Source organism: Rousettus aegyptiacus, unplaced genomic scaffold (assembly GCF_014176215.1).
Source record: "Rousettus aegyptiacus isolate mRouAeg1 unplaced genomic scaffold, mRouAeg1.p scaffold_m13_p_7, whole genome shotgun sequence".
NCBI classification, from domain to species: Eukaryota; Metazoa; Chordata; class Mammalia; order Chiroptera; family Pteropodidae; genus Rousettus; species Rousettus aegyptiacus.
The window spans coordinates 95,543,554-95,566,334 of NW_023416310.1; the positions used below are offsets into that span (position 1 = coordinate 95,543,554).

The 22,781-nt window shown below is 41.5% G+C and overlaps 1 long non-coding RNA gene and 1 pseudogene across 3 annotated transcripts in view; both read right to left on the reverse strand.

Moving 5' to 3' along the window:
• Nucleotides 1-22,781, reverse strand: part of LOC107500882 — a 273,634-nt gene that overhangs the window by 165,407 nt on the left and 85,446 nt on the right. The window lies entirely within an intron of this gene.
• Nucleotides 1,008-1,126, reverse strand: LOC118605690 (annotated as a pseudogene).

A 22,781-nucleotide genomic window follows, 5' to 3' on the forward strand; every position in this document is an offset into this window, starting at 1 on the left:
CCAGGACTTGAATGCAGGTCTTGGTTATTTAGCCTTTCACTTAGTTACACTGTTCTCTAATTCAGCAGGCTGGATGCTTCTACAAAATTCTACTTCTTCCAATGCTGCTGTTGCTATTTTTCTACTAAAGCAGCTTGGTGTAACTTCACTGCATTTATGCCAGCAAGAAAGGTGTGAATTCAAATTCATTGAATTCTATCTTTTTATAAATCGGGTATTATCATTCCCATTTTTGAGATGACAAACTGAGACTTACCAGGGTCACACAGTTAAGACTCAAAACTTATGCCTCTCTGATGTCAGAATCAAGGCTTTTTCAGCAAACCTATCCTAACCCCACTTCTCTTTGCGTGTGACTGTTGTTAATAAGACTTTCTCCTCCTACCATTTGTCAAACACATGCCCCCCACCCTCACCCTCTGCCCTGGTGGACATATGACACCATTTAAACCAATTCAGAGTTTAACCTATAATCTCTATGCCATTTGGCAGCTAATAGCTGCCTTGTATCTTTAATAGGTACACCAGATCTCCAGCAGGTGCAGACAAGCCACAAAGAAGCTCACTTTAAATCTTTGCATGCTGGAACCGTCCCTAGATTATAAACCAAACAACATGCAGTATCAGGCAGGCAAGGCCTTTAGTTTTTTCAGGAATGCTACAAAGATTTTTTGAAGCCAACTTTTGTTTTAGATGTTAAAAAAAAAGAAAAGGTACTATAAAGTGTTCTTATATAGGACTAGTCCATTATTCTCCTGAACCAAGATCTATTAATATGGCATTATGGCCCAAACCTGAAATATTGTTATTTTGTGAGGAGAAAGCATTCTAGAAACAAGAATCTAGGCATCAGACAAATAACAATTACTCCAGATTTTTTTTTTTTTTTACTTTATTATTTTTTTTTATTTATTTTTTCTTTTAGGTGAGGCAACCCTTGGTTGACCTCACAGATTGCAAGGACTTTGTCATCTTACAATCTCTTATTTTTTTTTTTTATTTTTTTATGCCTACAGCACCTGGTCTTCCTAGCTGGTCTCTCATCCAAGTACTAACCAGGCCCGACCTTGATTAGCTTCCAAGATCAAACAGAATCGGGCTTGTTCAGAGTAGCATGGCCATAGACCATTTACTCCAGATTCTAAACTTAATCCCCTTTAATTTATGTTAAATATGACATTTTAAATTATCGCTACTTTTCTCTTCCAAGAGGACTTCCATTTAGAAGCCAGACTTCCTGACTTCCCTTTCTTGTCAATTCCTGTAGTGGCCCCCTCCGTCTCCCTGTCACTGGGGTTCTATGCTACTTTACACAATTGATTCCATCTCTGGAATTCTGGTCAATGCATCATGACGCTAGCACAAATTCTTCCTGTCTCCTTCAATCTAAGTCCATTCACCCAGATCGACCCATCTTACTTGGCCAACAAAGTCTGCTCAAGGCCCACAGGCAAGTACTGGGTGCATATACACAGAGTGTAAACGAGTAAGAGGAATATGGAATCAGGATGAGATTGACCAGGACACAGAGAAATCCGGTCCTGTCATAAATCAGCCACTCTCCCCATGAGGCCCCTGGGGAAAGGAGTGCACAGAAAACAAAGCAAGGCAAAGCCACACTTTATTATTAGCTAGGGTTGGCCTCAGGCTCTGAGCACAACTTCAGCAACACTGTCTGGGCTGTGAGCTCCCTACTAGACCAGGCTAGGCATAATGACTATCCTTGAATGGTCACTCCGAGGCTCAAAACTGAACCTCCAACAGGAGTCAGCCACCATGACACATTAAGAAGAACAAGGGAGAAAAACAAGGTGACAGACCCAATGCCTCGAATGGAGTAAAATCTAAGCCACCTCCCATCCTCTCTCCAAACAAGGAGTGGTTCTCGTGCAAGGACATTGCCCCAAAGTTCCTTTCTCGAGGGTAAGAATGGAAATGAACGCATGCATGCATGCATGAACAAAAGACAAAAGAACGAGAAGAAGACAAAAAGAATAAAAACGTCAGGCCCGTTCTCAGTGGGTGCAGGCCTCAGTCCAAATCACTTCTCAGCACAAGCATCTCTTCAAAGACTTCCATCCGGAAGGACAAATGGGGCAACAGTAGGCCCCATCTCTTACCCCTCGAGCAGCAGACTAAGGAGATCATAGAGAGAGAAGGTCCCTTGGAGGAAACAGTACTTAGACCCTAAGGGTTCTGACCATGTGAAGGGAAAGAGAGAGACCCATCCAAGGTCGTGTATGAATGCTCCCTCCACACATCACCCCCTAAACTCCCACACATGCACCTTCACCCCTTCTCTGGGAGTAGTCCTGGTGGGATGTCACACTTCTCCCTACTTCCACACGTAGGTGTTGGCTGGAACGGGAGCTGAACAGGACCTCAGACTCTTTCTCCCAGAGTTCCATGTTGCATAGCCACCTGCGTTTCTAAACCTCAAGTGTTGACTACAGGTTTACTCAAAAGGCTAAGAAAATAAAAAGAACTTGGAAAGCGTTCAGCCATCTGCCATCTACCTTCCTTCTTCCATGAAACAGTCTTCAAATAAGACCAAGGCACTCAGTGATGCTCGGGAATAGAGAGCAAGCATGACAGTTAAGAGCCTACACTCTTGGAGTCAGCGTGTGGGATTCAAACCCTGGCTCTGCCACTTACTAGCTAGTCGCCTAGAGCAAGTTAGTCAAGTCATCGGAGTCTTACATTCTTCACCTATAAAGGGGGAGGGTGGAGGGGAGGCACAATAGTAGCAACCTTACAGATCAGTGTGGAGATCAGATGAACGATCAATTCATGCGAAACACCAAGCACAGTGCCAGGCACATAGTGAGCGTACGGGAAATGCTGGCTGCGTGGTGATAAGATCATCGTTATTACTACTATTACCATAACTCTTATCATTATTATTATTACTCCAGCTTCCAGAGGGCCATGAGATCTCTGCCTCCCTGCTTCTTCCCTTTGCTTCCCCACAACTGATGACTCACCTACCAAGGTAAACTCAAAGTCCTTTCCCACATAGAGACAGACTCTCATATAGTGCTTTCAGGGCAATGCTAAAGGACTTTGGTGCTACTCACTTCAAAGACCACAGACTGCCAATAGGCTGATTTTCCTGATGGTGGTTCTCATGCAAAGATGTCACCCCAAGTTTCTGAGCAGCCAAACCAAATACTCAGCTCACTTCTTCCCTTCCCCATTCCCACTGCATTTTACGAATTTCCCTGAAGGGCAAAACATTTGCTAAACCTTGTACATTTACTTACACTCTTATCTCCAGTGAATACTGTGGTAGTTGTTACATGGTTTGAAGAAATGCTATAAGCAGAATCATTAAAAATAGTAACAGAACAGAAATTTATACCTTAAACAAATCATTCCAACAGATGGGACTTAAAGCGTTTATTATCCCTCTCTGGTCTGGGACTTTTCAAACACTGCATTTCCAGCCAGCCAGCCTGGGAGCTATTTGATAGTACCTCTCTGACCAATTACATACTAATTAAAAGACCTCGGTGTGGGCTGGAGGTAGCAGCTTTGCATATGGACTTTAATTACTGAGCCCTAGTTTTGCCAAGAAAACACAAAAGGCTTTTCTGGCTGGATGCTGAGGCTTAGAATGAACATATGGCCTGCGTGGGAGGGGAGGGTTAAGAGTGTAATCCTAAACAGGAAGTGGAGTGTTCCCCCCGCACCCCCCACACCCGTAATCTCCTGAAAGTAACTATGAACCAGGGTTATACAAAATCTCTTGTTAGCCCACGGAACAAAGGGCATGCTGAGTGGGCAGGGAGCTGCCTCCATAAACACGTCATTCAATCCCAGAGCCATCTCTAGATTGGAATTCTTTTTTTGCCCCTCTGGCCTTTTTTTCATTGTTTTTTGATCAGGTCTCTTCCCAGGTCTCACTGAGCCCAGGGGAGCCCGGTATTAACTTTTGGCTGACCAAATCCATTCCCATGTCTCCTGGTTATGCAGTCCCAACTCCCCAGTCCGCAAGGCTCTGTCAGGGAGGAGCATCTGGCCCAGTTCCAACCAATCAGCACAACTTAATCTCTCTGGCCATGGCCTTTGGTTCGAGGATGAGTATCTGACCCAAACCAGTACAATCAGCATGACTTCCAGGATGTGTGTGGGATCTCATGCTTGGGTAGGCCTAATAGTCTCTGTTCAAGCTGGGGATTGAAACATGACGAGTCTGAAGCCGTGGCAGTCATCTCGCTGCCACAGGGAGGAGCAGTCTGAAAATGGAGACAATCCAGGGGAAGAAAACAAAGAGAAAGAGGGAAATTGGAACACTGTGCTAGCATTTGAGGTCCTGGATCAAGCCATTCCTGAACAAATATACTCCTGACTTTTTGGTACTGTGAGCCAATAAATTACTTTTATGCATAAGCTGGCTTCGGTTAGGCTTTCTGTCAATTTGCAACCAAAATAATCCTATCTGGTTGAAATAAGATTGGGAGGCAGAAAGTTAAAACAACAACAGTCAAACCCTTTAGGGATCCAGCCTGCAAAGAATACACACTTGCTCCAGCATCTGTGAAAGCCCTAGTGAACTTGCCCCGCCCCGCCCTCCACCCCCTCAAAAAATTCTAGAGCTAGGAGAGACCTTGTGGACAAAGCAACCTGTTCAACCTTCTTTGCTGACTTTCTTTTTCTAAACAGGTATGTATGTGAAGATCTAGGGAGGGAATATGTCACACAGAAGCAAGAGACAAACTCTTTTTCTATTATCATCTCAATGTCTTGTATGTAGTTGTTGCTTATAAAAACAAACAAAAACAAAAACAAAAACAAAACCCTTTTTACTAAACATTATAGATCCAGTCACCAATAACCAATCTCTCTGAAACATGCAGTTGCTGAAATAGTCCTTTTTTCTCTATATGGCAAATATCTCTTGCAATGGATTCCTTAATGGATTATCTTCACTTCCTACAACAATCTCTCTTTTTCTCCTTCTTTCTCTCTTTGCTTGACACTAGTCTCTCCTTTCTTCCTATTCCGCCATTTGACCCTTTCAGTTTTGCTCAAAACATTTTCCTGACTTCTTAATTTGAGTCTATATTGCCCACATATTAACGCATAATAATCTATGCATTATTTCTCCATCCTTTAACTTCTATCTCAAACCATGAGTTATCTACCAATTTTCACCCATCCTTTACCTCCCCTCACAAGTATGTTGACTGCATTAAAAACAGCTGAAAATTTTTACACTCTGCCCCAAGAAAACACACACACACACACTCAAATCAACTTCTCACAGCTGAGTTATCAACATCTTTATGACTGTCAAGAGATAGTTCTTCCTAGGATCAGATCTCACAGCCATCTGAAATATTTTTAAATGGTTCAGGATGATAGATGGAAAATAAGTCTAATCAGCTACTTGTTATATGACATGATCAGTTACTTAAATGTCCTGTGACTGAATTCCCCCTATTTCTATGACAGATTGATGCCATTTGCCAGGATATAATGTTAGCCAAGTTCTGGTAACACACAGATGGAAAGCTTCATGTAAACGTTAAGCAAGGTTATCACTCTCTGGAACCCAGTATGCCATTGGCAGCCCTTAAGAATTACAATTATTTTCATGTTCCTTTTAAAGCATCTTAGGAACTTACAGGTCTTCAGAGAAAACGCTGTGGGATTTTGGATGAGAAATACACTCATTTGCTCTCTAGTCTGAGTGAAACCTCTTATTAGAACTTCGGAATGGGAAGGTGGAAAGTTAATTCGGGATATAAAATAAACAGGTGATACCTTGAATTTACACAGCTTCCCTTTTGCAAAAACCTGCTAGTGCTCACACGTGTCATTTGATCACCAGTGTCTTCTTTTACAGGAAGTTTTTCTGGGGCAAGAAGGAAAAATTTAAAGACATTTACTGTGGATACAAATTCTAGGCTTCCTTTCTCATTACCATTGTTAACATAACTCTATTTAGATAATATCCCTAGAAATCTTTCTTCTTAATATCCAGCTTCGAAATTATAATTCATTGTGGGAACTGGAACTGGAACTACCTTTCCCCAGTCTGACTTCTTTAGTGTATTGGGAGACAAACCTGTGCGCCTTCTCACAGCCCTCAGCTGCTCACACCTTCCTTTCTCCCTACGCCAGCGCCCCACCAGCCGTGGTTGCCCCTCTACTGCCAAGAGTGTGGAGGCTGGCTTCCTAAGAGGCCACCAAGGGGACAGATGACACTGTTCTGAAAGGTATGGGAATGAGTGCCCAGTGGGGTGAATTTTACCAATGGGAAACATGAATCAGGGCAGGGTAGGGAGAGAACCAGATGCCTGTACTTCCTTCTCTTTCCAACTATGCTGAGGTGCAGTTCCTGCTTGTAAATGTCCGGGGTGGCTCCACATGCTAAGTGACCTGCTTGATTTTTCATGCCTTATTTTGACATGAAATACCAGTGTATCCTAGGGCATCTTCCTCACACACACGCCTCACCCCAGCGTGGGATTTCACCTCCCTGAGAAAGTCTTAGCACCTTAGCCCTTAACCCTGCTTTCTGGAGAGCCGAACTAAGATATTTATTTTCTCAATTCTAGCATTTCTCAAGGTATGGTTTGCAGACCATCTATATCAGAATCTACTGATAAACAGGCAGATTCTGAGCGCACCCCAGAAATTAAGACTCAGTAGGTCCAGGACTCTGTGTTAAATTCCACAGGTGACTCTGAAACACCCTAAAATGTGAGGGCCACAGGTCCAAATTCCTTCAGTGTCCTCCAGCCCATAACCCTGAGGTTCTTCCCCTTTCTCCCATATTTTTGCTGACTCCTACTGATATTTACCAATGCAATCTCTTGCATCTATATCTGTCCTCTTTTCCAATACCACTGTTCCCCCCAAATTTGGGCTCATCTCCTTTCACCAGGAATTTCATCAAAGCTTCCTGAATGTTCTCCCCACTTACCTTCTTCCAAAATAGGACTAAAATCAGAGATAAGTGGCGTATCTCACAGAGCATCCGAAACAGTACAGTATAAGCAGAGATGCATAGAGTCCCTGAGGTAGGATCAACCCCACGCTGGGTTTATGAGCCTGCTCATTTGCTGTTTAATTTTTCCATCATTGCTATACTCACTTTGTTGATCATGACAATGTGTACTGTAAAGTCCACGTGAGCAGGGGCCAATCTATCTACTTCCATGGGATCCCACATCGAATGGGGCACACTACACCCAGGCTGGTGGCAGCTGGGGTAACAGGAATATAAAACTAGCTCCTTTTTTTTCTTTTTCTCTCTTTTAACCCACCCATACTCATGCTACTCAATTCCCTCTCCTAACTTGATAAACACTTCTACCACAGCTTGAGTACTCTCCTCTGCTCCCTTTGGCATGACTTTGGCCAAACTCCATTTGATTGCACTTGCGTTCTATTTATTTCCTTCTCCACATGTCTATTCTTTATGACTTGAGAAACTGAAGTAAAAATGTGCTTCCTTATCATGAGGATACAAAGTGTATTATTTAACTGTGATAATTACAGCTAACATTTATTAAGCATTTACCATGAACTGAGCCCCCTTCCAGGCATTTCCATGTTTAGTCCTTTAGGTAGGTACTATTTTTATCCACCTTTACAAATGAGGAAACTGAGGGTTGGAGAGATTATAACTTGCCTATGGAAAGTGCTGGAGCTTGTCTGATCACAAGGTCTAGGGTCTTAAGCATTCTAGCACCTTCTTTCCACACTGCTTGATGATGCACAGTGATTTTCCCCACTGCTACATTCCAATATGAACCTCTCGTGCTGAACAACTGTCCCCAGGTCCATGTTCACGGCTGATAGAAGACCATGACAGCAGGTTACCAGCCTCACAGTCCTGGTCCTCAATCAACTCTTTGGCTTTTGCAAATCTTACTTTTCAGTCCCATCTGTCACATGGTTCTGCCACATCAAGCGGACATTTCATTTCTGGATAATACACAGTCTTCATGTCTGGCTTGCCTTACAAGCATTCTTGCCACATCAAGCCAGGAGCTTATTTCTCCCCAATATTTCTTCCACAAACGTCATCCACTCCATCCCCCCTAAAACCCTGCATCGTACTCTTTCATCCCGGCATCTGACCCAGTACAGAAACATGTCTCCCAGCCATCCCCAGTGACTCACAGTCCCCAAGACAGAACCCCTGTGGGCACTTGACAATTTCTCCTTTGAAATTGTCTTCTGAAGACTAATTAGCCCTCAATCTCCCACTGAACTATTCTCTCTTCTCAGTAACTGTCTTCAGTAACTCAGTAACTCTTGCTTCTGTCTTTGTCCTTCTAAGTCCTAAAAAACGACCAAGATCTGAGCCGTGGGATGGGGCTAATTACTTGGCTTTAGCACACCACTTGTTTCATCAAGGCACAGGTCTAGCTCCCACCCCCCATCCCATTTGTAACAGGCCCGAGGCACCTCATGACAGTACTGCTTCCCTTCTTGGATCCTTAGGTGATGATGGTAGCTGTCCCCCAACCTAAGCATAATTTAAATTTAACTTCGAGCTTAGCTTTCCAGCTATCTTGCTCTCCTCAAGCCTGCACATCTGGAACCATTCAAAAAGTGGTGGTTGAAATTTCCACTAATTCAAATGGAATGCTAGGGATGGAGGCCACTGGGAGGCCCTTAGCTTCCCCCCATCCCAGGACAAGAAGCTCTACTTAAAGAAACTCATGCATCAACGAATGTCTTAGAGCTCCCCACTGGTGGTGGAGCACTGAACCAGGGTCCCTCGGGTATGTACAGACACCATAGATAATGCTACAGACTGAATTGTGCCCCCGCCCCCCCCCCCGGCCAATCCATATGTTAAAACCCTAACCCCCAATGTGACTGTATTTGGACATAGGGTTTTTGGGAGATGATGAAGGTTAAATGAGACCATAAGAGTAGAGCCCTAATCCAATACAACTGTAGCTTTATATGATGAGGAAGAGAGTCCCTTCCCTTCCCCCCTCCCACCTCCTCTCCTCCATATGAGGGCACAGCCAGAAGGTAGCTGTCTGCAAGCAAGGAAGAGAGCTCTAACCAGAGACCAACCATGCTGGCATCCTGATCTTGGACTTCCCAGCCTTCAGACCAGTAAGAAATAAATTTCTATTGTTTAAGCCACCTGGCCTGTGGGATTTTGTTATGGCAGCCCAGACTAATTAACGCAGGCGACAATCTCTTAGGTAAACAACGAGTAGATGTGGTTCACAGGGGAAACCAGGAATCCAGAGCTTTTACTCTCCTCACTTCCCTGACCGCTCTGCAGGGAAGGGTACACACATCAGGGGGCAGCAAAGAAACTGAGAGAAACACGTATGGAAACTGATTCATCCATCCATTTATCCACCAATAAACATTTATGGAATAACTACTGTGTGCAAATGTAAATACTTTTCAAACACAATATATTCATACTTGTTTATAAACGCATGGAAGAAAGATCTGGAAAGATATGTACTAAATTGATAAGGATCACCTTTGAGGGTAGAAAGTAAGAATGGGGAGGGGAGAAAAGGGCCAAGGAGGATGATGAAGAGGGGCTTTTAATGACCTAAAATTGTTTCAATGTGTTCACCTATAAAAAGGGAAACACACATACTTGCATATACCTGCTGAATAAGGAAGAAAGGCAGCATGCAAAGCATAGTGGAATCTGGCTTTCCGGTTGACAGACAATCCTACTCCCCAGGTCTTTTCTCTGGGACTTGAAAATGTAGTGATTATGACGGCATTGAAAGCTGGTATCCCCAGTACCCAGCAGGGTTCCCGGCATATAGCGTATGCTCACACGTTGGTTTCTTGGATGCAAGACTGGATGAAGGAGTGAATGGGAGAGAGGACCCAGAGCCCAATGGGGAAGTTCTCTGGAAAGGTCTCACCCTGGCCAGGAGATTTAGTTGAAGTGTCAGGAACAAATCTTGGAGAGTGTCTGTGGAATAAGTCCTGAATGTGGGGCAGATGGGCAATCTGTATGACTCAGAAGTTCAGATGTCTCAAGGTACTCTAGGAAGCATATGCCTCAGGAGAAGGGCCAGAGGAACCAGAGCTCTGGTAGTAGCATCTAAGATTCTAGCACTTATAAGGGACACTAATGTCCCCGACAAGAGAGTATGACCCCTCTGCTACCAGACAACCATGGCCCAAAAGATTCCAACTGGTCCTTATACAGACCCTGCTCTCCCAAAATATGTAGGAATCTGGAATAGAAATTACTTGTCCAGTGTCATCCTGTGACTTGGCATAGTAATGAAGGTTTAAGAGCAGAAGCTCTGGCTTCAGGCTGCCCAGGTTTCAATCCTGGCTCCATCACTTAATTGAGTTAGTTAACTTCTCTGTGCTCCAGTGTCCCCCCCACCTGTAACATAAGGAAGGTCAGAATACCTTCTCTAGAGAAGGCACTTAGAATGGTGCCTGGTCCCAGGAGTTGAATAAAACTTGGATTGATTTGAAGATTGTCAAGTGATCATGTGACCTCACTCACACAGAACTCATCATTCCAATTCCTAGAAAGAAAATAAGTTGCACTGATAAGGCCATCATAGTGGTGGTGTTTAGATATGACAACCTGGCTACACTGAATGACAAGGACAGAGAGGGCAGAAGCCATTTAGCAGCACATACACCTTCTCTCAGTTATTCAATCAAACACGAATGTAGGTAGTGCTGTGAAGGGATTTTACAAATGTGATCAAAGGCTCTAATCAGTTGACATCAAGGTAGGAAGATTATCCTCCATGGGTCCAAGCTAATCAGGTCCTTAAAAGGGACTGAGCTTTTCTTCACAAAAGAGACTCCACCAGCAGCAGGATATACAACTGCTCCCTTCCTCGGATTCTCCCTTTCTGGCTGTGGACAACGTCATCGGCCACGTCCGTGAGGGTCCAGCTGGTGCGTGATCATCCCTTCCTGATAGATCTGGGGCTCACTTAGCCAACCTCCACAATTATGTAAGTCAATTCCTTGTAATATAGCTACTAAACATGATATTTATTACCATTTTTACTTCTCAGGTTGAATCCTGACTGATATAATCAGTTCTCTGAAGAGATGCAATGAAGCCACTTCCCCTTTTCCATATCAACCACTATTAAGGACACAGAACTAGCAAATACTGAACCATTGCTCCTGGGGGAAATACAAGGTTGGGTTCCAGCAAACCTCGAGTCACATTTTCATCAAATGACCAATATGTAACCTTGTTTTATGTTTGTTTCTGCTTAAAGACACCTTATTTAATATATACTGTTGATTTACGTTGAACTCACAGTCAACAGCATTATAACTCATACCTGAAGGAAGCTTACTGACTTAAGGATATTTTTCCATAAGGCACACAAAAACACTAGGCCATACTTCTACACTATGCTTGGGAGCCATTTTAAACAACAAAATCACCCAAAAAGAAAAGGCACAAAAAATGTGACAAATGTGGCACAAAACAGACTCAAAAGATACTTGTTTACAATACGAAAGCTAAAAAAAAGAAGTAGGCAAAACATGGCCTTGTACCACCTCAGCCGGGAATGTGCACATCAGGGGACCCAAATTTTTTGCCACTCTGAACATGTCCACAAATGACCACAAAAGCATCACCAGCATTGGTTTGGGGATTACAAATAAATTTTAGCAAGTAGGTGAAATCGCTATTACAGAACCTTTGAATAAAGAGGATCAACGACATTTTTAACTCTTTCGCCTTTCAAATCCTTAAAGAACATTTTTCCCCCGCTCCTATCCCAGGTGTGAATTTCTCAGGTTTGAATCCGCCCTCGCTTACCTCTCCTTTCTCTCCTGTTTTGTCCTCACCCTCAGCCTTTGCAAGCCATGCTGGACGTTCTCTGCTTGCTGCCCTCAGAGTGACAAAGACCAGATCCAAGGCTGTGCCATGATCAAGGCCAGAGGAGATGGGACCTGGGTGAAGAAAGTGGCAGGGAAGACAGGAAAACCTTCCTTGGTAAACACCAGAGGGCTGGGGGTTTAGGAAAAAGGAGTTGAAAGTGACTCTGTAGTTTCCAAAGTCATAAATCCAGGAATTTTCTTGAGATTCAGAGTAAGATGATGTAGGTCTCTGAGAGAAGGTAATGAGTTCTGTTTGGGACCCATTAAGTTTGAAGTGCCCAGAACATCCAGATGACATATCGATCAGCATTCTCAGTTGCAGAGGAAAGAAAGCAACACTGGCAAATTCAAGTAGATAAGGAAATTATAAAGGATATCTGTCAATTCGCAAAATTTCCATAACGGCCAGAGAACCGTGGCTCTGTACCCAGTACCTCTGCACCCAGGAGCAAGCACCAAATTCGTTCCAGACTTAGTCCAGCAAGGAACTCCTTCTCGATACCACTGGAAACGGACTCTGTGGTTCACGGCTCTGACTCAGGTCTGTGCTTCCAGAACGCTGCTGCAGCCCTGAGAGCCTGGACGCGGCCACCACTGCCATGCTCACGAGGATGAATTCGACATGGGCCGTGCTTCTGATCAGAGTTGGGCCACATACCTGTGCTCCAGCTCCCACACTGGGGACAGAGGGTGGGGACGAGTCTCTGCCACTGGCTGTGTCTGGAGTGGAAAGTGGGTGCTGTCTCATAAGGCAGGAGATTCCCTACACAGAGGAACGATGCCCAGATGTTGAAGAGACAAACGGAATAACAGATGTATGCTACGATACATCCAGAAGGGCTAGAGAGGGACCGGTAATAATAGAATCTACTTTTAAGCACTTACTATGTGTTAGGTCCCATATAAAATGGTTAACATCCATTTACAGAGTTTATACTACACACAAAAAGTTAAGTGCATACAGAGAAGAGATCTAGGGAGAGCAGAGCAATTTACAATGCTGATTCACCCAAGACTGAGGGGTTTTCTAGTAAGCAGGACTTTCGGTGCTAACACCAGCAAAATCTCAGGGAAACCAGGGCAGTCTAGTCTGGTCAAACACACCTGGGTCCAAATTCTGGCTTGGCTACTTGAGAACAATGACTTAACTTCTTGGCATCTCAATTCCCCCATTTATAAAATGGGTATGACAAAAAGTATCTCCCTCATAGAATTGACGTAAAGGGTTAGAGATGATATGTATAAAGTACTTAGCACATCACCAGGTATATATGAGGAACACACACAAAAAAATTTAGAAATTATTCTTAACTCCCAGAAAACTTGAGTTTGGCCTCATCACTACAAACATTAGACCTGAAATTTCAATCCAGGATTGAAAAACTCCACTCTGTATTTTAAATCCCTAAGCGTTTATTGTATTTGAAAGATGGCTGAAATTAAAGGAGGCTGGAGAAAAGGGAACAAACCAGTATTAGTACTATCATCTACCCTGACACTTAAGACAGGCAAAGAGGCAGAGCTAACAAAGAAGACAGAAGAAAGAGATCACACGTGGGAGAGGGATAATTCTAAAAAATCAGGAGTGGCCAATCAGATCCAATGTTGCGGAGAAACCAGTAGGTTAGAAACACATTACTTCTGCAATCAGGAAAAAAAAATATGTAAAAAGTTGAGGGATGTTGGCTTCCAGCCATAATGGAACAACAGAGACTAACTTACTCCCCTATCTTAAACAACTAGAAAAAGCATACAAAACTCAAGTGACAGCAGTTTTTAGACGACGGACAACAGAAAGCACAGGATGATGACACCCTGAGAGAAGGGAAGTGAGTGAGGTAAGCCCTAAGAGAGCCCCAGCTCACTGCCGGGAGAGGTTTCCAGGCCACGGGGCAGGGGGGATAACGAAGTGAGTGGAACAATCCCCAGGAGCTCGTGCAGGGCCAAGAATTGTTCCTGTTCCAACTAACGAGCATGGAAAGAGCTCCTAACACATGGAGCATCAGGTAGGTCCTCGGGAGACTACTGCTTCGATGCTGCGCCCAGATTAGCTTAAACCAGATGTTGGCAAACTTTTACTTAAAGGACCAGATATTAAATATTTCAGGCATGTAGGCCATACAGCCTCTGGTGCAACAGCAGGCACAGACAAATATTAGCCAATGAATGGATACAGCTGTGTTCCAATAAAACTTTATTTCCCAAAGCAAGCAGCTGGCCTCTGGGCCATGGTTGGCCAACCCCTGGCTTACACTAAAGGTTGTTCTGGACTAACCCTTACAAAACTGAAAAAGCAATCCTCAAAAGTGTCAAATTAATTCCAAGAACAACTGTATCCCAGAACAACAAAGCCCAACAAGAGTATAGGAATGTAAAACACTCCAATACTCAACAATATAAAATTCACAATATCTGGAATCCGATCAAAAATTACTAGTCACGCAGAGAAGTGAAAATATACCAAATAATGAGGAGGGAGGAAAATCAAAAGGAACAAACCCAGAACTGTCGCAGGTGATAGAAACAGCATATAAAACATTAAAACTGTACTATATATAAGTTCAAGAAAGTTAAAAAGTTAAAGTTCAAGAATGTTAAGAAGAGACATGAAAGATAGAAAAAAATTGTAAGTCTAACTTCTAGAGATGAAAAATACAATGTCTGAGATGTAAAATAAATTGGAGGGATGGGATTAAAAGCAGGTTAGACATTACAGGGAGAAAAAAGCTGAATGAATGTAAAGACACAATGATAGAAACTGCCCAAAATGAAACACTGATGGGAAAAAAGAAAAACTGGAAAAAGAAATGAACAAAGCAGTTGAACAACATAAAGCATGTTAATGTCACTGTAGTTAAAAAAAAAAAAAAGAACAGAAATGGGGGGCGTACATATATATCTAAAGAAACAACTGTTGAAAAATTTCCAACTTTGTTGAAATCTATAAAACCACAATGCAATAAGCTCAACAAACTCAAACAGAAGAGACATAAAGATGACTACATCAAGGCATATCAGAATCGTATCACTTATAACAGTGATAAAGAGAAATTTTTAAATGTGGTTAAAGGAAAAAGACAAAGAGGAATAGAGGTTGACAGCAGACCATGTCAGAAACAATGCAATCCAGAAGATAGTAATATCTTTAAAGTGCTGAAAGAAAACAGAACTGTTAACCTCGACTTGCATGCCAGGCAAAAAGTATTTTCCAAATACGAAGGTGAAATGAATACATTTTCAAACACAAAATCAAAATGAGCTGACCACCGCTATGAGAAATGTTAAAGGAAGTCTTTCGGGCAGAAGGTTAGAGACAGCAAGTGGATATCTGGGTCTACACAAAGGAATGAGGATCATCAGAAATGGAAAATATGTACATAAATACAAAATACTTTTTTTCTCACTTTTAAAAATCTCCTTAGATGAGAAGCAACTGTTTAAATGAAAAATAACAACAATAATTTGAGAGATTCATAGAAACAAAATGACAACAATAACACAAAGAGAGGAAGGGGATCGGGGGAAGGGGCAGAAATACAGTGTTGTAAGGTTCTTAACGCTAAACGTTGAAGTGGTATGATATTACTTGAAGACAGACTGTGCTAAGTTAAAGACATATACTGTAAACCCTATAGGCATTTCTAAAAAATAAAAATAGATACAGCATCAGAGAAATGCAAATTAAAACCACAAGGAGACGTTATCTCACACCTGTCAGAATGGCTATCATCAATAAATCAACAAACAAGTGTTGGTAAAGATGTAGAAAAAAGGGAACCCTCATGCACTATTAGTAGGATTACAAATTGGTACGGCCACTGTGGAAAACAGTTTGGAGTTTCCTCAAAAAAATTAAAAATATGAGCTTATGACCCAGAAATTCCACTTATAGGTATTTATCCGAAGAAAATCAAAACATAAATTCAGAAAGATCTATGCACCTCTACGTTCACTGCAGCACTCTTTACAATAGCCAAGATATGAAAGCAACCCAAGTGTCCATCAATAGATAGTTGGATAAAGAAGTTGTGGTACATATAAACAAGGGAATATTACTCAGCCACACACACACACAAAAAGAAATCTTACCATTTGTAACAACATGGATGGACCTAGAGGGTATTATGCTAAGTGAAATAAGTCAGAGAAAGACAAATACCATATGATTTCATTTATATGTGGAATCTAAATAACAAAATAAACAAATAAAACAAAAACAGATTTATAGTCACAGAGAACAAACTGGTGATTGCCAGGTAAGAGGGAGGGTTGTGGGGTTGCGTAAAAAAGGTGAAGGGATTAAGAAGTACACATTGGTAGTTACGAAATAGTCATGGGAGGTATGGTACAGCATGGAGAATAAGGTCAATGGTACTGTGGTGACTGTGTGGTACCGGGTCGGTGCTAGACTGGTCGGGGGCATCACTTCATAAATTGTATGGATGTCTGGCCACTATGCTGTACACCTGAAACTAATACAAAATAATATTGGATATCAACTCTAATTGAAAAATAAAAATCAAAAAATTAAAAATTAACTATTCACAAAAAAAGAGGTATAGCTAATTAAATCAATAAAGGAGATAAAACTGAATCATACTGACTGCAAATGGGTAAAAAAGATATTTTGAGGTGTTAGAAATATTCTAAGGCTAGATTTTGGTAGTTGCACAATTCTGTAAATTCACTAAAAAATCACTGGGTTGTATACCCAAAGAGGATAATTTTATACTATATAAATCATACCTCAATAGGATTGCTGAGAAATGAAATCATAAGAAAAACACTTAATCCAAAAGAATGCAAAAGATGAAAAACAGCAACAACAACAAAACACATATGGGACAAATAAAAAACAAATGGCAAGACAGCAGATTTAAACATTTATATTTATAAACAATCTTGATTAATAAAAAGTTAAAGGATTACACTACCTGATTTCAAACCTTATTATAAAGCTATAGTAACCATGACAGTGTGGTATGGTCATAAGACAGCCACACAAATGAATATAACAGAATAGAATCCAGAAATAGATACATGTATTTATGGTCTGCTGATTTTCAACTAAATTGCAAAGCAATTCAATGGGAAAAGGACCATCTCTTCACCAAATGATGCTAAAGCCATTGGGTACTCATATATGCAAAAACAAATAAACAAAAAACATTGCTTCATACCACACACACACACACACACACACAAATAACTCAGAATTAATCAAAGGATTCAATGTAAAAGCTAAAATTATTAAACTTCTAGAGGAAAATATAGGATAAAACATAAGAGAACTTAGGTTAAATAGGACATAAACCATTTAAGACAAAAATTTTACACATTGTATTTCATCAAAATTAAACACTTTCACTCTTCAAAGGACACTGTTAAAACAAAAAGAGCGAGCTACATATCGTGGGAAAAAAATTGATAAAGAACTCTTACAACTCAAGAAGAAGAAAAAACCTAATAAAAATAAAATAAGACATTTCATCAAAGGGAAGATATTAAAGGCAAATAAGCACAATGGATACTACTATATATCCACTTTGAATAACTAAAATTTAAAAGACTGACAGTATCAAGTGTTGACAAGGATATGGGAGCGGTTGGAAGTCTCATATATTGCTGATGGGAATGCAAAATGGTACAGCCACTTTATAAAATAGTTTGACAGTTTCTTATAAAATTAAGCTTATACTTAGCACATTACCTAGAAATCCCACTCCTATGTATTTTACCCAAAATAAATCAAAACATATATATACAAAAACTTACATGTCAATTTCATAGCAGCTTTAGTCAAAATAACCCAACACTAGAGGCCACTTAAATGCTCATCAATGGGTAAATGAATAAACACATGGCATATGTCCATAGAGTGGATACTACCTAGCCGTGAAAATGAATGAACTGCCAATGCACGCAGTAGCGTGAGGGAATCTCAAAAGCACCATAGTGCGGGAAAGAAGCCAGACACACAAAAAAACTATATTCTATATAGTTCTATATGGTTCTATGAAATTCTAGAAAAGGCAAAATTATAGTGATAAAAAGTAGGTCATTCGTTGCAAAGGGTAGAAGTAAAGGATTAAGTAAGAAGGTCAATCTTTCTGGGATGATAGAAATATTTTATATTATGACCAGTGTAGTGGTTGTAAGATTTTATGTGCTTGTCTAAACTCAATGAATTGATGAATTGTACACTTAATATTGATTTTATTGAATTAAATTATATCCCAATAAAGCTGACAAAATAAAAAACAGTTGACCCTTGAATATGGGTTTGAACTGCATGGGTCCATTTATGTGAAGATTATTTAAAATAAATACTGTAAATGTATTTTCTCTTCCTATAATTTTCTTCACAACAGTTTTCTCTAGCTTACTTTACTGTAAGGATACAATATATAGTACATAGAACATACAAAATATATGTTAATCAACTGTTTAAATTATATGTTAACCAACTGTAAGGCTCTGGTCAACAGTAGGCTATTAATAGTTAAGTTTGGGAGCAGTCAAAAGTTATACACAAAATTTCAACTCACAGGGGGTCAGTGCCCCTAATCCCTGCATTGTTCAAGAGTCACCTGTATACTGGATTCAGTAATCAGACAAAAGCATGCAAGAGACGACCCACTTAGAAAAAATGTTTGAACTTCTATATTTAAATCATCTTTTAAACTATTTATTTTGGTTTTTATTTTATAGTATGTATATTCGTGTACATTCGCATTTGTATATATATCATTTATAAATAAATATTTATATATTGAGACACATGCTCAATTTTTTTTCAGTGATAGGGATGAAATAGTTCAGAGACCTCTGCGTTGCTTGTTGTAAGCCTAGGTGGGCAGTTTCAGTGATGTGGTAGAAGGAGAAATCAGATGGTAATCATTGCTGAGAAGTAGAGATGATAAGCAAACTTCTCTTTCAAGACATTTAGTAGAGACAGGATATAGCTACAAGCATAGTGGAGAGTTAAGGAAAGGTGATAATTTGCAGGATGAACCATTTTAATGCAGGCTTAAAAGGAGTTAGAAAAAATATATTAATAATAGGGGGAGAAGAGAGAGAAGGAAATATTGTGAATAAAACACCCAGAGTTTGCAAGAGGAGACAGTTCTAGGGCCTCAGTGAAGAACAGAGAGAGACAGAGAGTGTTAGTTGTAAAGTTGACTTTCTCACTCTTTAATGCATTAAGTAGGGACATCAGTGCAAGGAAGAAGACAAGGTAGGATAGAAGCGTTTGGAATAACCAGCATGGGCAATAACATGCAGAACTGACTCAACTACATATAAATAAGCAGTTGTGAGAAAGCAGCTGAGCTTCTATCAAGTTATTTTTATGGCGACGGTACCCAAGGCACACTCACATCTCCAGCCTAACCGTGAGATGGTTGACAAAAGCAGGCGGTCTGGACTTGTCCTCTGAAGGAAATGTCTCTTTCTGCCTATTCTAGCAATAGATGGCCCAGTACATGGAAGGGAGTAGGGGCTCATGTGGAAACTGGTGAGCAGATATGTGCACCTCTGGACCCCTTCGTAATTCATCTACCACCCACAGGACCTTGGACCAACATTCACATTTTGCCTCAGACACTAATTTTGGTCCCATTGGTCAGTACTACCCTGGGTGTGGTGGTTGCGTGGGTGAGGGCCACCAGGAAATGGAGGAAGTGGGACTGGTGATTCAGGCAGAGCCCCACTTCAGCACAGCCTGACTCATCCAGGACCGTGGGGATGGGCACTTCGGGGTTGGTGGTGCCATCTCTGAGCAGCACCAGGGACGTAAGGGGCATCATTAGTGGTTTCGAATGCTTGCCCAGCACTTCTCACAAGGTGGCCTTGGGGCCTGCCCACATGCCATCTGGATAATTATATCCTATTTACCTTCCTGTAGATTCAGATGAGCTAGCACTTGACTTCCTGACTTAACCTCTCTGGGTGCTGCCCTTAGTGATCCAGCGAGTTGACCTTAAAGATGGTAACTCTTTCCAAACCTATTCAACCCTCTTCTCTCACTATTCATGCTGAAGAATTCAGCAGGACTAAAGGGAGGGCCTCTGACCACCTTTTCATTGCATTCACCAGCAGGTACTCTTCTCCCAAAGAAATCCAGACAGTCTCAATCGCCAGTGTGAACACTTGATGTAGGAGGGCTTCTCTTGTTTCTCTATCTACTTCTAACTCTACTGTTTTGCTCTAATGAAACAACCCTCCTTTATTTTTCAATTGATGTAGTTCAAGTAGTGCTAATTCTATCTCCAGCCCCAAGGTGGGCATATAAACCAGCTGACTCACTGGAACACCACAGTCTCTTGGCCATAATGCATGTGTGATCCAACACGTATGGGATATGTGGCCCGACAAGAGTCAGCAAGACCCAGTTCTGAGACTTTTGAGGAACTCTAAGAAGAAAGGATCTTTCTCTGCTGAGGTTCCTGAAGACGCAGAATATAAGCCAAAATTACTGGCAGCCTGTTTTCTTTTTTGAGATGAAATTAAATGAATCTTATCTGCCAAGAACTGCTTTAACTATCTTTGTATATATTATCTCATTTAATTCCCACATTAATCCCATGGGTTGTCAGTTCTATTTCCTGAGATGGCAGAGTTTGGAGGTCAGTGGTATTGACTCTGAACCCAGACTACCCATGTTCAAATTCTGGCTCTCTCATTTACTAGTAGTATAACAGGCAAGTTACTTAAACTTTCTGTACTTCAGTACCCTCATCTACAAAATGGGGCTACTAATAGCACCTGGCTCGTAGTTATTGTGAAGATTAGTGAATTTACATGTGTACAGTACTTAGAAGAAAACCAGGCACACAGCAAGTTCTCAATACATTTTAGCTATGACTATCACCATCACCATCTCCAAATTTGAAGACATGAAAACAGGCACAGAGATGTTCAGAAACATGTCTAAGATTGTACAATTCGTAAGTGATGGACTGGGCATTTGAATCAAGGTTGCTTCTGGCTCCAGAGACTGTTCTTAACCATGAAATAATACTTTCTATGCCCTAGCACCCTAAGGGAGAGTCTGAAGAAAACACAGTAATACACACAGAGAAAAGCTGAGGAGTGGAGAGGGTAAAACAGACTCCTGGGACATTCCTGAATCCCCTTGAACCAGTTATCATAGTCCACTTGGGCTGCTATAACAAAAATACCATAAACTGGGTGGTGTATAGACAGTAGAAATTGATTTCTCACAGCTCTGGAGGCTGCTAAGTCCAAGATCAAGGCACTGGCAGATTCAATATCTGGTGATGGCTGTCTTCTCGATGTATAGCCTCACATAGTATAAGGGACTAGAAAGTTCTCTAGGGTCTTTTTTCGTATAACAGCACTAAGACCATTCATGAGGGCTCCACCCTCATAACCCAATCACCTCCCAAAGGCCCCATCTCCAAATGTCATCACAATGGGCCTTAGGAAGGTTGTAGTATGTAACTTTTGCAGGGACACAAACATTCAGTCTATTGCACAGTCGAGACAGAAATGAAATCCACAGAGTTTTCAATAATATTAATCAACAAAATTGTTTCTACTTCAATCCACTTTGAGTCAGGATGTCTATCCTTTGCAGTTGAAATTTCATGCAGACTTGAATAATAAAGCAATTCAAGACTTGATTAGTCTGTCCTTGTATTCTGAGCCTGAACGGCCCCGAAAGAATAGGAAATATACCCATAAAAGTATCTACTTGAGGGTTACCAAAACAAAGCTGTTGATTTGTTCAGTCACTTACTCGTTTCATTCAAGCATCTTTTATGTGCCAGGCACTATGTTAGTTGCCAAAGCATTCTGGGTGGATTGGGCAGAAGGCATTTCTGCATCAAACTATCAGTGGCGTGCCCACGAGTTAGGGCCAGCTCAAGCCTCGAGTGGACTCTCAGTTCTCCTCCTGTGTGTCAGAACAGAAGTCTCTGGTATCTATGATCAATGCCAGATTTTTTCTGAGCTCTGCATAGCCATTGCTACAGCAGGACTCTGGCTCGTCTTTAAATGGAAAAGGTAATGGGGAATTTTTGCACAGACTAAATTATTCATCTCCATCAAACCACATAAGCAGCATTCAATTCCATCTCTGGACACAGTCTTCCTAGATCAAAATATTCGATCAAGGTCCAAACAGGAAATGCAGATGTAAATGGGTGACTTTGAATGCCAGGGTAAAGCCCCCCACCAGCAAGGTGAGTTGTTTCTGTCTTGCATCAAATGCACACACAGAGAACCCTTGAGGGCTGGAATTACTTTTGATTTTTACATCACAAGCGTCATAGAAAATACACAATGAAAACCCAATGATTCCTTGGAGAGTTCATTGCTCTCCCCATCTTCTTTGATTCCCCTGCCTTCTCTCCACATCCTTTGAACTTCTAAAAAGACACTTTGAAGGCATGTCATAAAGCAGTTTTTCATTCATGCTCCTCTCTTTGATGATCTTGCTGTTTGTCTGAACTGCAGCGTCCACAGGATGTCGGGCTGGGCGAGCTGAAAGCCAATACTGATGAGGAAGGGCAAGTGAGGAAGAGCCTGAGGTGCATTTGTCAGTAAGAAAAAAGGGATAAGGAGGAAAGAGCAAGACCAGAGGGGCCCAAGCAGAATTTCTGGTCTCTCTGGTATGTCTGATCCTTCAGCATGGCCACTTGTGAGAGAGGTCAAGGGCACCGGAGCCCAGCGAGAGTTCACAGCCTGCAAAATGTTTTGTTCAGAGGCTTCTGCTTCCTCCTGCTCTGGCCTCAAACACAAGAGCTCTCTGCTTACCCTTAGACTGCAATAACCCAGCTCCCACTTGAAAAGGATTATTGGTTTTGATTTTTCCCAACCTCTCCCATTTTCCCTAGTGAAAGATTCAGTCATTTTAATGCTAATGAGACACCTTGAGGCAGGGAAAAAAGGAGAAGGGGAGAGAGAAGGGGAGA